This window comes from Lissotriton helveticus, chromosome 1_2 (genome assembly GCF_964261635.1).
Source record: "Lissotriton helveticus chromosome 1_2, aLisHel1.1, whole genome shotgun sequence".
Lineage (NCBI taxonomy): Eukaryota > Metazoa > Chordata > Amphibia > Caudata > Salamandridae > Lissotriton > Lissotriton helveticus.
Genome location: NC_136058.1, coordinates 107634908 through 107645349, shown reverse-complemented (window position 1 = coordinate 107645349; position 10442 = coordinate 107634908). Strand labels below are relative to the sequence as shown.

General features: G+C 41.7%; 1 long non-coding RNA gene across 1 annotated transcript in view; it reads left to right on the top strand.

Annotated features, from left to right (window-relative positions):
- Positions 1-1367: 1367 nt before the first annotated feature.
- Positions 1368-10442, top strand: part of LOC144807781 (uncharacterized) — a 46535-nt gene continuing 37460 nt past the window's right edge. The window contains exons 1-2 of the long non-coding RNA XR_013606441.1: positions 1368-1603; positions 1990-2210. This is a non-coding gene — a long non-coding RNA (uncharacterized LOC144807781). The remainder of the gene's footprint in view (positions 1604-1989; positions 2211-10442) is intronic.

Sequence of the window (10442 nt, the reverse complement as noted above, 5' to 3'; positions counted from 1 at the left end):
CTAGCATGCAACTCAGCATCATCCTCTCATGGGCACCACTATTCTTTACCGTATGAAGCTGACAGAGAACATGCTATGTGAAGGAACTTTATGGGATATGACGGGAAGAGGTGCGGCCATTATTTGTCACTGTAATGAGTACAGTAGTATTAACATAAAAATATTGCATCCTCTCTATGCTTTTTAGAGCCCTGTGATTTTGTATTCTAAGGCATGAAAATCCCATAGAGAGTGTGCCCAGGTTGCAAAGGGGCAGAAGGTCACATTGCTAGAAACGTGTATGCCTCCATTTCTTTGTGATTATTTCTCTCTGATGGGACTGTGTAGTTCACCATTATTTAGTAGGCCGGGGCAGTAGATTGCACAAGGATGACTGCAAGAAGGAGTATGTTTACACAGCATGTGTCCGAGTCAATGTGTGTCCTACTTTTCCACTTTTATGCACCTTCAGTTTTCAAACTCAAATATTCTGCATTTAAATTAGAAATTCAATAGCCTCACGCCATTTCTGGCAATGGATGAACTTGTTCCACCTGATTCTGGGAGTGGAGATGTTTGTTTGTGTTTCAGTTGGTAAATTGGGGCAACAGAGCATAGTTTTTATAGAGCAAGGCCTTTTGCAACCAACTTTGAAGCCTTAGGATCCATTTTTTAAAGCAAATGAGAAGCCTGTAATAGAGAATGCGGCAGGAAAACACTGCCTTGAAACTGACGGGATCCTTCTGCCCATATTTGGAGGCATGCCTGTCCTATTTAGAGTGAGGCGGATGGTATCAGATTTTGCAAATGTTATCCGGCGAGTTCTGATGAAGTCCACCTCACTCCCCATTCCTACTTAGGAGAATGTATTGGACAAAGACAAACACTGGAGGCAAAGGAAAATGGAGAGAGAGAGAGAGAGAGAGAGAGAGACCTTTGCCTGCAGTAGCATATGGGGGGTGGGGGTGACGGCCTTTGTTTGGGGGCAATTTCAGCGAGCACAAGGTCAGTGGTTTTCAGTTTTTTAAATGTTATTTTCCCTTGTCGTTGTCTCTCGACACCCCCCCCCTCCCGCATCTTACTTACACTGGCCGCCCACAATACCCCCCCAACCCCCGCTCTTACTTACACTAGCCGCCACTGGGCGGCAACTCGGGGACCGCCACGGGCGACAAAAGCTCTAGCTTTGCCACTGTTTGCATGGCTCTCTCAAGTTTTTTGTCTCTGTTTGCAGCATGGGTGTACTTGGAGGCTCTCCAGCAATAGAATAGCCCATTAATCTGAAAAAGAACATGCAGTGTTTTAGAACTGATAAAAAGCACACAATATTCACTATAAATAGAAAGTAGGCATGTGTATTTACTTGCTTCAAAAAGGCAGATCACAGTCAGCCTAAGCTCCAATGGTGGGAAGCTGGGAGGTCCAAAGCTCAGGAAACTAATCAAGTCTCATCTGAGCAGGAAGGGTAAAGAGGAAAACACAACAATACGATAAAACCAAAACAGAGATCAGATTACCGTGGAACTGTAAAAGGAAAAAATAACAAAGGTGGAGGAAAGGAGTGGTGAACAAACTACTGGAAAGCAGAGACTCAATACCAAATGGAAAATTGCCAGCCAGCTCCGTAAGCCTTCCCCTTGTTTAAATACTGCTGCTGCCTGTCATGACGCAGAAGACCCAACCCCTTGGCACATGCAGGCTTGATACTCATAGCGCCCTATCCACCACAGCTCAGTCTAGCACAGTCTTAAAGGAATATGCTTTACGGGTGTTCTCGTAGCCATCCTCAAACCACATATAACTTGCTGAATCCTGACAGTGATCCCCCCACCCGCCCAGTGACCTACCCATTCCCGGTGCTGGTTTCTCTAGGAATTTCTTATGGAAGGAAACCATAAACCAAGGGCTGTGGACACAATTTGCTGGTTCCCAAGAACCCTCTGCAGGCCCATACCTTTTCGATGCTATCAGGTACTGTAATTGACTTTTCACTTTCCTTGTGTCTACTAGAAACTTCACCTTAAATTCTTTGGACCCATGATATCATGACTGGTGGACGAAGAGTTGTTGCTGTGGATACTGCTGGCTTCACCCTGGAGACATGAAACAAGAGAGGACACAGGATACCTTTTTCAACCTCTTGGAAGTGCTAAGGCTACTGCTCCCTATCCTTTCAACCAGGTTATTGAAAGTGGGCCTACACATGTGGTATACATTTGGAATGGAAACAGGTAAGGACACGAAATTAGGTTGACGCTTAAAATTGAATACCCTACTTTGTATGTTGGCACTTTTTGTCTTTAGTGATCTGAAAATCAGTTGTAATCCGCTTTCACCTGTTTTAAGTGAAGGAAAGTGCTTGTATATATTGTAGAGATTGCTGATCATACAGCTCCAAATGAGAGGACTGAGGTTTCAGGGGAGATGTTTGAAAAAAGTTGTGGGTTAATGCCCAAAATAAAATAGAGTGGAGAATGACCAAGAGTAGAATGCAATGAGTTAGTGTATGCTAGTTCAGCGAAGGGTAACCAGGTGATCCACTGCTCTTGTTGATACAAGGTATAGAAGCAGAGACATTGATCTAAAGATTGGTTGAATCTCTGCCCATCCGTTTGGGGATTGTGACTGGGTAATTTAAAATTAACTGTATCAAAACAATGGATTATCGTATTCCAGCATTTGATAATAAATAGGGAACCTCTGACAGTGACTATCTCCAATGGTAACCCGTGTAATCTGACAATCAATTCAATAAATATCACGGGCAACTGTGTAGGTCTTTTGTGCAATGGAATGGAATGTGTATATTTGTTAAAAAAAAGGTTCACAACAACTAGGAGTGCAGTTTACTTTCGTGATGGTGGTAAATCAGTTATGAAGTCTGTTAACATCTTCTTCCAGGATTGATTCAGCATTGAGAGGGGAAGACCAGCCATACTTTGAAAGAAATTCTTCATTTCAGCACAAGTGGAACACTGCTGAACATTTAATTGAAAATCCTATCTTAAAGAGGGGCACTAAAAATGTCTTCATTATAAATTTAACAATTTCCATTCATCAAAATGGCTTCACTGAGGGAGTCTTGTCACCAAAACAAAACATAGTTCTGAAACTCTGCACTGGGAAGAAATAGTTTTGCCTTATGGAAAAAGAATTCTTCAGAAACAGTTTGCTCTTGTGGATCTACTTAAAACCATTCATCCGGATCAAATTTCTTAAACTCAGCTTTAAGTGAGTCTAAAAAAACCTCTAACTCAGTGACAGTGGTTGTTTAGATGTCCAAGATGCAAGGTGCTTCAGTTGTTAGATTTAACCCCTTCGATGCTGGCCCGTTTCCGCCGCTGTGCGGTAAACAAACGAACAGGGCGGGGCCGTGACGAACCCCAGCCGTCATCCGCACACGAGCACCGCGGAGCGTGACGGCTGGGGTTCGTCTCCAGCATGCAAGGGGTTAAAGGATCTAGCTGTCTTGGCAGCGCATCAGCTATGCCATGCCTCTTCCCATATCTACAGGTTATTCGTGCAGGATTTGGGAGAAAAATAACACTGAGCGAGCAAGTGAGGCATTAGAACACTTCATTGATTTAAACATGTTTTTAAGATTTATCCTGAGAGGTATGAGATATGTTGTTCCTTCTTATTATGGCGTCAATGGGGCAAAGGCTTCTTAAATTGTCATCAGTTCTTTATCGTAAATTGTGTAATTCTGCTCAGTGGATGTTGATATATGAGAAAACAAGGCAACTGAATGGACAGCTTTAGTGATGGGATCTCTCTGATCCAGAATTATACCTAAAGCAACATACATGGCATCTGTCTTAAAGATGAAGTGCAGATTATGATCTGCACGCTTCAGAATAATACTAGTTCTGAAAACTTTTGTAAAAGGTTAAATCTCTTTGCTCTTCTGATCCCCAGTGGAACCTTTCTATGTTAATCTTTCAGTAGGTGCAACAATCATAAAAAATACTTTAATTAACTGTTTGTAAATATTAGCATAACAGAAAAACCTTTGTCTCTCCTACATGGCGTGAGGAACCGGCCACTGAGCCACAACAGAGACCTTTTGAGTGACCATGCTTAGACACAGATCAGACAAGATAATCCTTAATAAAAAGATACTATTGTGGGTTCAAAAATACATTTATCTAATTTAGCAAATAAGGTATGCTCATGCCATGTACGCAAACACTTCTTTCACATATTATCTATGAGGGTGGAGCACATCACCAACCAATTTCAGGAAGGGATATGTTGGATCGTAGTTTGAGAATGCCCACAAACATAAAAAAAAGTATTTTGAAGGGCAATAAAAAATGATAACCTCTATTTACAATGTACAACCTTGTAAATGTATAATAACATGCAGAATATTTATGGTAGGGATAGCTTTCAGAAAAATTCCCTTGTGTAGGTTTTTAGATATAGAAATGGCTTCATTGAACGGTGCATTCTTCAGTAAAGCATTTGTAACAACTAGTGCTTAATTTGAGCTTGTCGTTTCCGGTGCTCGCACCAGCACTTAATTGTCAACACCACACTTATGTCAGTCTACCACATGGTGCTGCTAATCTAATTTAAAGATGAGCAGAACAAAGGCTGTTCATGAATACAATATACATTAAAAATAAATAATACCACCCTCCTCAGCCATTCCTTTAGTTTTGGGGATGTGGAATAATCTGTACTGTTGCACTTGCAGGCAAGAGAGATGGTTAGTAGTTCTGGTATTATCATTGGCAGCGCTGGCAGAGGCAATGGGTGGTGCAAGCAGAAGGGCCTTTCAGGTCAGGGCCCTGGCACTTATTATTTTACAAATTAAGCACCGGAACAATTTACGTAAAAGTGCTAAAGCAATTTGAGTTGTAAGTGATTTCTGCAACCTGTGCCCAGGATATGATTTTCTTTCCAGGTATTATGCCACCAAGTTGATGCAAGATATGCTTATCTTAACCCTAAATGTGTGAAAATGGGAAAGGATCACTTATCAGCATGCATTATTGGAATTGCAAAGAGCCCATTACAAGGACACTCTTGTGAGCTGAAGCTGAGAATAGGGCAGATGTCACCAATGTGACCACTCACATACCACAGTCTTGAAGCACTCTGGGGGTACAAATATGCATAAGCAGCACCTCAATAACGTTTAAAGGATACACGCTCATGTGAAGGAGTGGGCTATGGGCAGTAAAGTCAGAAGTGTTTGTGGACCGGGGTAAGCAAACTGAGGTGGGAACTGTGATAGTTGAAAAAAAAAAAAAAGGAATGTGCTGAAGTGAGCATGGAAACAGTGCAGATCCAGCACCCGTTGCAATCTAGTGGCCTTAGACATGTTAGCTGGCTTGCATTTGTTAAAGAGGTAAGATTTGCTTTCAGATCTATAATTAAATGCTTGCCACAGGAACATCTTCAAAAAGCACAGAGCTGGGGAATAATGACACCTCTACCTAGCCATTATGATGAGCCTGGATCTGGGTGAATCAGGTGAGCAGGAGAAAGAGCGGTGATGTTTGTATTCAAAGATCAGTAACTTCTCTGAAGTAGTAAGCCAGGATCAGACCTCGTTTTATTCACCAGCAGCAGTAGGCTCAGAGGGGGAATGGGATAGGAGGCATCAATGAGTATCTTATCTAAGGTATACAATCCCGAAGACTTAGAACAGGGGCCTCCAACCTTCTCCATAGTGAGAGCTAATTCTGCTCAAGGAAAGCCCTCTCGAGCTACTAATAGATTTTATCTCTATTAAAATATGGCAACAAGTGTTAACGTTAGGTTCTGCACAGGGGTTTAAGGTAGCAGGAGAGTGGCGCTCAGGCAGGTAACCTTGTCTTGATATTGCCAACCCGGTATAGGTGTCAAGACAGCCGAAATGCGGTTGTCCGAGTGGCCGGGATAGAACTGGCGGGTGCGTCTGTATGTAAAGGACCTGGAGATGCAGGGTGCTCATTGTAGCTCGTCTCTCGCAGAAGGAGTGTGTCGGGTTGGCAATATCACCGGTCCTCTAGTTCCATTGCATAGGGACGCACTCGCCCATTTTTTCCTGGCATTTCGGACAACCGCTTATCAGCTGTCTTGACACCGGTATACCGGGTTGGAAATATCACCGGTCCTACAATACCCAAGCCATGCGCTTTAAGCCCTGAAGAGTCACAGGCACAGACCTGTTGACGAAACACGTGTCCGCTGGCGTTTGTTTTCCTCATGAAACATAAACATCTTAACTTAAGAAAATAGCCACCGGTGGCGACTGTATCATTGTTACAAATTTATATCAACTATTGATGTCATACGTGTGCCCAGGAATTGTTCAAGTGTTAAGGTTACACTATGCCCACCTTAAGCAGTATTATGGGCAATGACTGCACAAGCAACTCTGGCAAGGTTACCTGAAGAAATGCCAGCATAAGGCCCATAATTATTGAAGGTCTCCATCTGACTAGTGAAATAACATTCAAATTATTGCATGCTGTCTGGCACAAATGATATATCCACAGACATAAGTCTTCGTAACTCAGCTTAAATAATCACTTAACTCTCAACTTTAAATGTGTTTTGGAATTGCAATCTTTTGTCTTCATCAGCTCAGTTTTTGGAAATACACATATTTGTCTCACACTTTACATTTTGGGCAAACAAACTCAATTTCCCAGCAGAAAAACTATTTCTGAAAAAAAGAAAAAATGTTTGCCTTTAAAATATCAGTTTTCATTTCTAGGAAATACTAAGTCTGCGAATATTAGCTTGTAATTTTCGAGTACTCATAGGCACAGATGCCTCACATGGACAGTTTCAGCTTCAAAAGGCCAGTTATTACAATCACAGTCCAAGGATGCTCACCATAACACCAAGGATGCCTGTATTATACCAATAATGCCTGCCATTACACCAGGCCCACCATTGTGCCAAGGCTGGACACCTTCACCATATTGGCCAGAATGCCCACCATATATCAGTCATGGCCATTATTAGAAGAGGGACAGCCAACATGTTGCCAGGAATGTCTTAACGTAGGCCAGTCACACTCCTAATATGTAAATGATGGCTGCCAGTTTGCCATAAATAGATCAAGGTTTCCCAAATAGTCAAGGATGATCATTATTATTATTGCAATCAGCACTGTTATGCTATGAACAGACACAATTGTGCCAGAGATGAAACCCTTTTAATTGGGGATAGAATACACTTTTGGCAGTCCTTGAACCAAGCGTAGTGTTCAGGGAGAAACACTATCATTAAGGAGAGACACACTGTCACACAGACACATGCATAAATGAACGCAGATGAGGCTCTTACTTTTGTCCTCTTTGGATTCACACAATGCTCTCATCAGCTTGTGGGCTGATCATGCACCCAACTACCACATTTTCACTTTGACTCGGGTAGTCCCAGCCTTCAGTGGGTCAGCGCCAGTTAGTGCTTAAGTTATTGCTAGCACTCTTCTTTCATGGTCCATTGTTCACACAAATGGTGCGAGTGATAGAGCATAGCCTAAGACATGGCCAATCGCCTTGTGACTTAGCTAGATTGGTAGTGTATGCAGATGGTCTTGTGGCAGATCCTAAATGCCAAATATTAGTGATGGACGTGCACCGCCTGGTATGAGTGTTTGCCTTCTATGGTTATCTGTGCTTTCCTAGGAATCACTCCCCACTCTGGAGTGTGTGTTATATGGCTATTGGTTGCAGTTCAGAGAACGTTTTGAGCTGGCTCCCAGGGCACTAGTTGGTATGTTGTGTATCCAGCTAAACTTATTCAAATTTTCTTTGTGATTGAATAAACAGATAGCTTCTCCTTCCTTTGAAAGAATGGCTTTTTATTATCAATGTTTTATTTCACATCAATTAATTTCCTTGCGAAATGCCATGATTCCTTCTTGAATTACATTGTTTCTTTACATTCTTATTTCTTATCATTTCATTCCCAATGCATTTTGGCATGTGATATGCCTTCATCAGGGGAACATCTGTAAGGTAAATAACGTTTGTTCAGCTATTAGAAAATCATCCCTCGAAATTTAACCACCACCCTCCCATCGAGCGCCGCGGCGCTTACTGCTGTGCTTTCTGTTATGTCTCTAGCTGTGCCGCTGTGTTCTACATAGTCTTGTTGTGCTCCTTATATTAATATGTGTCCCCGTTGATGTGGTTGCTAACACGCTGTGTGTAACTGTTTAGCTCGCAAAGGTTTTTCCTGCAGGCATATGAAGATTAATAAACCGCAATTTTAAGCCCCCTCCCGGCTCTATATCTCGTTGTACCTGATTCATAAGCTTTTCAGTGTATAAAGCACTTGTAAATGCTCCCGCATCGTCAGCATATTGCCAGCTAAACTCCTTAGTTCACAAGTTTTTACCGACGGCGTATTCGCGTTTATGTTTCGTGTGTTGTATATGTTTATTTGTGCCCTTAAGGTGCTGTTTTACCGTTACGCCTAGCTGATAGCTATTGCGGTTTCTGAAAACGCTTAAAAAATGCTTAAAAAATCTTACCGTGAAACCGGCATGGTACACGGCATGGGGTGCTCTAGACCTTCACTGCTCGGCTTACGTGCTGTCTTCTAGCGTCGATACGTATATGGCGTCGTTAGCTATTTAAAGGGATAGTCTCCCTTCCTGTTCTGAAGTGGTGGTATGAATAAAGTACTAAAATAAAAAAACGCAAATGAATCGCTAGACCTGCAATTATCGCTCTGTGTGTGTCTTGGTGAGTGGGAGTCACGAGTAGGTGACATATCGTCAATTTATTGAAATTGCGTATAACTGACCTTGAGGCATATTGGCATTTGAATGCACGATTTATGTCGACAAAAAACCCCATTTGTTTAAAAAAATAAAAATGAGTTTGGTTGACGCTGACCTCATATAGAGGTCTCCCTTCCGGGGCCTGACCGAGTTCGACCCTACTTAACTAAGATGATACTGTGTTGCTTCTGTGTGGAGCTCCGTGATGTTAATGTAATCTATTGTTTTATGATGTGTGTGATAAACCGCCCGATGCACTCTGAGACAGACATTGTGCGCCACCTTTCCCTTGATATATAACCTTACAAAAACCGTAAAATCATTATTTACAGATAACACAAAAATTCCACTCTGTCATTTAGTCCATTAGGTTTCATTCTGTTGAGAAAATAAATCCAACAATTTTCTCTTTTCTATAAAGATTTCTTATTGTCCATGCCTTCTCTCTTTTCCACGATTTCAATGATGCATGCTCTTAATTGGCTGATTTGATGTTTGGCTTCTAAAAAATGGGTAGCTACAGTGGATTTCATCATTTTAGTCCTGATGTTACTCTTGTGTTCATTAAGGCAAATCTTCAATTTTCTCTCAGTTTGGCCTATATAAGCTTTGCCGCACGAGCATTTCAACATGTAAATAGTGTTGGTAGTGTCACATGTTGCATTGACTTTAAGTGTTATGCTGTTTCCTTTTGTGGGGTGTGTGATGATTGAACCCCTCATTATATGATTGCAGTTGCTGCAGTTGTGGCACGGTTGCGTGCCAGTGAATTTCTTGTGTGTTTGTTTCTCTTTAGGTGTTTTTAACAAATCTATGTTTCTTGACCTGGTGTGGGCAAATAAAGGTTCATTGATAAATGATTGTTTGAAATCTGGTTCTGCTTTCAGTAAAGCCCAGTGTTTTCTAATTATCCTTTTGAAGTGGATGCTCATGTTAGAAAATATGCTGACACAAGTTATGCGTTGTTCTCATTTCTGTGTTCGTGTTTTGAGAAGGTCTTCTCTGGTCTCTGTGTAATGCTTGTTTAAGGGTTCTTTTGGGGTATCCTCTTTGTTTGAAACGAGATAATATTTGCTGTGTTTGTGTATTTTGTTGTTCGGGCTCCGAGACCACTCGCTTCACCCTTAGCAATTGGGAGTACGGTAGATGTTCTTTAAGTGACGGAGGATGAAAACCCTTGTATCTCAAGATATTGTTCCTATCGGTTGGTTTTCTGAAAATGTTCGTAGTAAACCCTGTCGTTTTCTTCGTGATTTCCACATCCAAGAAATGGAAGATTTCTCCCTGAATCTCCCACGTGAATTGTATTCTCTCGTCAACTAGATTCAATTGGTTTATCTGATTGTGTAAGGATTCTGTAGATCCTTTCCAGATTACAAATATGTTGTCAATGAAACGAACATAAAGTTGGATGTTGGATTTCCACGGTTCTTTCTGCAGGATGTTACTTTCCTCAAATACACTCATGTAAATATTGGCATAGGCTGGCGCCGCACAGTTGCCCATCGAAGTCCCGCTCTTCTGTAGATACCATTTATTGTTGTATGAAAAATAGCTGTGCATTAGTGTAAATTCTAATAGTTCCATTGGGAATACTTGCATGTCTTGTTCGTATTCACTGGACAATAGTACTTTTTCAACAGCTTCCAAACCCAGTGTCTGTGTTTGAGTGCTATCATGAGGCCCTACCATTGGGTTGGCTGGCTGTCATTCTGATGATGCT